Genomic DNA, 7,451 nt, shown 5'->3' on the forward strand with positions numbered 1-7,451 from the left:
TCTGCTTTTTAATATGCTGTCTAGGTTTGTCATAACTTTTCTCCATCAGCCTCCTGTCCTTATCCGTTAGAGGGCAGTCAGAATGAAAAGCACAATCACAGTAGTCACGTATGGATGTGCGAGTTGGACTGTAAAGAAAGCTGAGGGCTGAAAAATGGATGCTTTTGGACTCTGTTGTTGGAGAAGACTCTTGAGAGTCCCTTGGACTGCTGCTGCTGCTAAGTCGCTTCAGTCGTGTCCGACTCTGTGTGACCCCATAGACGGCAGCCCATCAGGCTCCCCCATCCCTGGGATTCTCCAGGCAAGAACACTGGAGTGGGTTGCCATTTCCTTCTCCAATGCAGGAAAGTGAAAAGTGACAGTGAAGTCGCCCAGTCATGTCCGACTCTTAGCAATCCCATGGACTGTAGCTCACCAGGCTCCTCCATCCATGGGATTTTCCAGGCAAGAGTACTGGAGTGGGGTGCCAATGCCTTCTCCCCTTGGACTGCAAGGAGATCCAAATAGTCAATCCTAAAGGAAATCAGTCCTGAATATTCACTGGAAGGACTGATGCTGAAGCTGAAACTCCAATACTTTGGCCACCTGATGTGAAGAACAGATTAATTGGAAAAGACCCTGATGCTGGGATAAAAGTGAAGGCAGGAGGAGAAGGGGACGGCGGAGGATGAGGTGGTTGAATGGCATCACTGACTCGATGGACATGAGTCTGAGCGAGCTCTGGGAATTGGTGATGGACAGGGATGCCTGGCATGCTGCAGTCCATGGGGTCGCAAAGAGTCAGACATGACTGAGCGACTGAACTGAACTTCTTCCAAGAAGCAAGTGTCTTTTAATTTCATGGCTGCAGTCATCATCTGCAGTGATCTCAGTGCCCAAGAAAATAAAGTCTGTTTCCATTGATTTCCCATCTATTGACCATGATGGGACTGGATGCCATGAGTTTAATTTTTTGAATGTTGAGTTTTAAGCCAACTTTTCCACTCTCTTTCACTTTCATCAAGAGGCTCTTTAGTTCCTCTTCACTTTCTACCATAAGGGTGGTGTCATTTGTATATCCAAGGTTATTGATATTTCACCTGGCAATCTTGATTCCAGCTGTGGTTCATTCAGCCCAGCATTTCACATGATGTACTTGGCCTATAAGTTAAATCAGCAGGGTGACAATATATAGCCTTGATGTACTCCTTTCCCAGTTTGGAACCAGTCTGTTGTTCCATGTCTGGTTCTAACTGTTGCTTCTTGACCTGCATGCAGGTTTCTCAGAAGGCAGGTAAGGTGGTCTGGAATTCCCATCTCTCTAAGAATTTTCCCATTTGTTGTGATCCACTCAGTCAAAGGCTTTATCATAGTCAATGAAGCAGAAGTAGTCATTTTTCTGGAATTCTCTTGATTTTTCTATGATCCAACAAATATTGGCAACTTGCTTTCTGGTTCCTCTGCCTTTTCCAAATCCAGTTTGAGCATCTGGAAGTTCTCGGTTCACATACTGTTGAAGCCTGCCTTGGAGAATTTTGAGCATTACTTTACTAGCATGTGAGATATGTGCAATCGTGAGGTATTTTGAGCATTCTTTGGCATTGTCTTTCTTTGGGATTGGAATGAAAACTGACCTTTTCCAGTTCGGTGGCCACTGCTGAGTTTTCCAAATTTGCTGGCATATTGAGTGCAGCACTTTCACAGCATCATCTTTCAGGATTTGAAATAGCTCAACTGGAATTCCATCACCTCCACTAGCTTTGTTTATAGTGATGCCTCCTAAGGCCCACTTGACTTTGCACTCTAGGATGTCTGGCTCTAGGTGAATGATCACACCATTGTGGTCATCTGGGTCATGAAGATCTTTTTTATATAGTCTTCTGTGTATTCTTGCCAGGTCTTATTAATATTTTCTGCTTCTGTTAGGTCCATACCATTTCTTTTCTTTATTGTGTCCATCTTTGCATGAACTCTTCCTTTAGTATGTCTAATTTTCTTGAGGAGATCTGTAGTCTTTCCCATTCTATTGTATTCCCCTATTTCTTTGCACTGATCAAGTATATTCCGCCTTGCTTTGCATTGGAAAAGTATATAATGCCTTGCTTTGCATTGAAAACGTATGTAACACCTTGCTAAAAACTAGCAAGTGGGCATTCTTTCTACCCCTTTCTGATGTCTATGTCAGAAGCTTTCTCTGTCTCTTTTATAGTTTAATAAAACTCCATTACACAGAAAGCTCCTAGTGATCAAGCCTGGTCTCTGACCCTGGAACAAAATCCTCTCCTCCAGAGGTCACGAATCTCTGCGTAGCACATGTCTCGCAGCTGTAACCTACAGTCTCCAGATCGCATCCTGACCCTAAATCTCCTCTTTGCTTTCCCATAGCCACTTAACATGGCCACCACCCTCAGACACCAGAAAACTGGATGGCAGATAATGAAGATTCAGAGAACAAGAGCAAGAACATGCAGGTCATTTATTTCCTCTTCCATATTTAAAAAATTTTTTTTGTTTTTCTGATACATAGACTCTTCCTTATAAACCTTTCCCATCTCCTCTTTCCATCCTTTTATGATTATCCTTCCGGAGGACCTGTTCTCTTATAGGCACTTTGGATCCTGGGAGCTTATATAAAATCTATGAAATCTGTCTGCAGCCCTCTTCCCCCACTTTCTTAGCATTGCCTTGGCTCCTGACCTCAGGTCTGCACCATTGAACCTGGCTTTGTCACCATGGGTGACTTGAGCAGGAGTTGAGGCTGAAGTCAGTAGGTCTGGACCCATGCAGCTGAAGGGCCCCCATGAAGTTTGCACTGCCCTGGTCTATGCTATATGGATGCTTTCCTGCCCTGGGAGGCCTTGGACCTGGCTGCCTGATCTCTTCCTTTCAGATGTCAGAACATTCTCTGCTCATGTCCTTGAGGAAAGTTTTTGAGGATGTCAATGGTGATGATAAAGAAAAGGATTGGAAAGAGCAAGTGTGAACGTGCAGCCTGGGATGAAAAGATGAGGCAGATGAGGGCATGTGTGTCCATCACGTCCCCAACTCTCTTGCTGGTGTTTCAGAAACATTGGCAAAAACACTGGGGGCAGCTGTTGAATGTGACCACAAAAGTGGAGACAAGAGGGTGGTAATAATCTATGCAGATTTGAGGATGTCCTGAGCACATCTCCCCAGAGCACAGGTCCCCATCCACAGATGCCCCTGAGATTGTTGGGCTGGGTCCTCTGGCAGCTCTATGTTAGCAGGGAGGCTGGGGGGCACTGTGGGGTCACTGTGTGTATGAGTTCAGGAGCTGCTGTTCCAGCATGTTCTCTTTGAAGATCCTCACTGGCGGGTTCCTCATCTCCTTCTGTAGGACCCAGCTCTGCCCTCCCAACCCCCTAAAGGCATCAGGAAGCATCCCTAGTTCAAAATCAGCTGTAGTGAGAAGTTGGGGTGGACCCACCCTCCCTAGTTCTAGGCTCCTGGGAATAGAGTGGAGGAGACACAGGTGCTCAGAGCTCATTCAGGTAGGCAGTCACCTTGCAGCTCTGCATCCCTGTGGGTGCTCCTTGGTCCTGACCATCCCAGCTAGCCTGAGAAAGAACTGAGCCTGGGGTCCCTCAGCCTCTGGAGCCCTAGGGGTCCTGGGTCACCTTGGGGCACCATTTCTCAACTGGAGTTGGAGGTTACATAGATTCTTCTGTGCATGTGTCCAATTCCAACTAAAGAAACAGCAGAAAGCAGCTCAGTGCAGTGTGTACTTGGGATGCATGAGAGAATTCAAGTTACCCATGTTCCTTTTATTTTTTATTCCAATTTTTTCTGTTTTTTCATTGTAAACCCAGACATGCTTCTGCTTATTTTAATCAGATAAAATTAGCAAGGAGATTAAGGTAAAAGAAGAAATGAAAAATATTTAAATGTTCTGTAGAATTTACAAAAATGAATCGAACAATGAGGTACAAGAAGGAATATAACACAGACACATCTGAAACGTTCCTTGGATTTCATAGGACTTAAACCAGTCTCCAAGGCAAATAGATGGGGAGACAGTGGAAACAGTGTCAGACTTTATTTTTCTGGGCTCCAAAATCACTGCAGATGGTGACTGCAGCCATGAAATTAAAAGACGCTTACTCTTTGGAAGGAAAGTTATGACCAACCTAGATAGCATATTCAAAAGCAGAGACATTACTTTGTCAACAAAGGTCCGTCTAGTCAAGGCTATGGTTTTTCCAGTGGTCATGTATGGATGTGCGAGTTGGACTGTGAAGAAGGCTGAGCGCTGAAGAATTAATACTTTGAACTGTGGTGTTGGAGGAGACTCTTGAGAGTCCCTTGGACTGCGAGGAGATCCAACCAGTCCATCCTAAAGGAGATCAGTCCTGAGTGTTCATTGGAAGGATTGATGTTGAAGCTGAAACTCCAATACTTTGGCCACCTGATGCAAAGAGCTGACTCATTTGAAAAGACCCTGATGCTGGGAAAGATTGAGGGCAGGAGGAGAAGGGGACGACAGTGGATGGGATGGTTGGATGGCATCACCGACTCAATGGACATGGGTTTGGGTGGACTCCAGGAGTTGGTGATGGACAGGGAGGCCTGGCATGCTGCGGTTCATGGGGTCGCAGAGAGTTGCACACGACTGAGCGACTGAACTGAAATGAAACCAGTCTCCAGACGAGGGGAAGAAGAACTCTCTTCCTCACCATCTTGAATTGTAGATTCCGGGGATGTGGAAGAACATTCTCCAGAAACAACTTCCTTCTCCTTCTCTTCAGATGTCACCAAGAATAAAGAATTGGTAAGTATCATTCTCAAATGGCCCACAGTACATCCAATTCAAACCAATCACCTGTTTCCTGTCCAAATTTATTTGCAAGCTCTCCGGAGATTTTTCCCCTTTTCATTTTATTTTTCTCCCTACTCTCTCTCCCCATTGAGCCAACAGGCCAATGGGGCCAATCAGAAAACCAAACCAACAACACGCTCCAGCCCCTGTGGATTTTCCAGGGGCAAAGACTTCCCAGGTCTTTCTTGTTTGCATCTGTTATGAACAAGTGGTTACTTGATAACACAGACATACATAGGTGTGCTCTTGCATTCCCCCCAGCCCCCAATTTTTGGTTTCTTTTTCCTTTTTGCAGAAAATGCAAACAAAAGAAAAACAAGGTTTTCTACTGAAGGTACATCTCTTCTTCAATATGAAGACATTAATTGAATTGATTGGATCCCCCATGCAGTGGTCAGCAAGGTCCTTTGGCAACTGACAGAACATCTTGAGTCTCAGGAGCTGGGGTTTGTTTGAAGAAACTTCCCTACACGAGTCATGAGCAAAGGGAGATAGATGTGTGGGGAGGGAGAGGGCTCGTGGGGAGGAGGACGAAAGGAGAAAAGAAAAGAACGTCATTGGTGAGGAAGAAAATGAGAAACTGCTTCTGTTTCTCCCCCCAACCTCCTTCCCTATTTTCTTGCCAAAGGATGACTCCAGCCCACCCAGGGTGTGAGCTGAGTTCACTCTTGGGGTCTTCGATGCATACTGTTTTGTGTTCACTTCCACTGAACATCACCTTTGTGTATTTTTATCATTACATATTTGGTTCCCAAGGCATCTTAATCAGTCACTGAGAAATGAAGGTTGCCTATTAGAATAGGTCCAGCTTATTCTTTGTTATGAGAATGCATTTCTTAGGTGAGAAGCCAGTCTCTCCAGAATATTCCACAGTAGTCAACTTCTGGTTCCCCCTTGAGCCTGGTCCTTTTCCCTCCTCTCCTCTCCACAGAAAACAAGAGTTGTCATGTCATTGCCATTGGTGACTGACTCATCTGGACCCTTAGAGATAGAATGCTGTTCAGAACCATCTTCTGATGACCTGCCAAGGTGACCCTTTTTCTCAGGAGGTCTTCTGATGTCATCTGGGTGACCAGCTGGAGGGATGTGAAGCTGGCAGTGAGGAAGCTGTCCCTGTACTGGACCATCTTGATGGCACTGAGCCAGTCATCCATGGTGGTGAAGGTCGTGAAGTCTGGGATGGAGCAGTGGAGCAGGGGCTGGGAAGGAATGGTGGTGATGGTAGCCACAGTCTTGAGGCTTGCCAGGTTCCAGATCATCTTGTCCAGAGTATTGACAATCTCTGCAAAGCAGGGTTGGCTGTTACTGTCCTTCTGCCAATAGTCCAGCATGAGCTGGTGTAGAGCAGCTGGGCAGTCCATGGGCAGGGGCAGCCCATAGTCCTGCTCAATGGCATTGATAACATCTTGGTTGGACCTGTCCTAGTAGGGTCTCTTTCCAAACGACGTGACTTCCCACATGACAATCCTGTAGCGCCAGAGGACTGGCAGACGTTAACTTCCGGTAGGCGATGGCCTCCAGAGCCATCCATCTCACTGGGATGTTGCCTCTCAAGGATGGCCAAACTGCCCCATGACGCTCGCCTCACTCAGAAAGTCCCATCACTGCTTCTCTGAGTACCCAGCCTTCAGCATCTTGATGGCCACATAGATTTCCCTCTTGCCCAGAAGTTTCCAATGCCCCTTGTGCACCTCTCCAAACCCTCCTGCTCTGATGATCTCTTCGCTGTACACAGCTTCTTTGCTGTAAGCACGTTTCCTGCTGCAGACAATGGACATGGCCACCACGAACACCACCCCAGCTGCCGCCGAATACCATGCCAGGCTGCAGGCCATTGATCCGTACAGTGTTAGTCTGGCTCCTGGCCGTGGAGGAGTTGAACTTATTGTGTTCCTTCTCACAGTACTGGATCTCATATTCCAGGATGATGCCATTGGGCTGCTCGAGCTGTGGCCATGACAATATGATGCTCCTCATGGTGGCACTGACCTGTGCATGAGGGAAACAGTGGAAGGGGTGAAGCCTTGGACTTCCATCTCCATCGTCTTCTCAGTCTGCACCTTGCTCTCCTGTGGGTAACTTCAAGGTCCTCCTGAACATCATACACTCACCCCCCAAACCCACAATTCTTCTATTTTTTATTCTAATTCTGTCATTAATAACATATAACTTGTTTTATTACAGTTTAAAAAACAGTCTTCTGTAAACTTTAATGTTGCAATACACTAAACATATACAATATATATTTTTATTAAAATAGCAATTAATACTTTAAAATCATAAACATCAGAAGAGTTTGTCGGGGGGTTAGAAAGGATTATTACGGGAATTAGAGACTACTGGTGTCTGTCCATTTCTGATATGCAGGTCTCAAGAGCAGTTGTATTGAGTGTAGGATGGGCGGGCAGGTTCCCCCACTCCTGTGGCATCTGACTTCCTGCTCCTCCCAGGGCCCCAGGGGAGGGGGGACTTGGCCTTTTAGTCCAAGATCCCAGAGCCCCCCCATTCCTCTGTCTGAGTCTCACTGTCCAGGGGACCTGTCAGTTGAAGGCTGCTGGCCAGATACCCAGGTGGAATTACTCCTGTGGGACCTTTCTAGACACTCCCTGCTGCTGCTGCTGCTGCTGCTGCTAAG

The 7,451-nt window shown here is 46.3% G+C and overlaps 1 pseudogene; it reads right to left on the reverse strand.

Annotated features, from left to right (window-relative positions):
• Positions 1–5,760: 5,760 nt before the first annotated feature.
• Positions 5,761–6,858, reverse strand: LOC102414030 (annotated as a pseudogene).
• Between the last annotated feature and the right edge of the window lie 593 nt (positions 6,859–7,451).

The sequence above is a fragment of the Bubalus bubalis genome, chromosome 6, assembly GCF_019923935.1.
Source record: "Bubalus bubalis isolate 160015118507 breed Murrah chromosome 6, NDDB_SH_1, whole genome shotgun sequence".
NCBI classification, from domain to species: domain Eukaryota; kingdom Metazoa; phylum Chordata; class Mammalia; order Artiodactyla; family Bovidae; genus Bubalus; species Bubalus bubalis.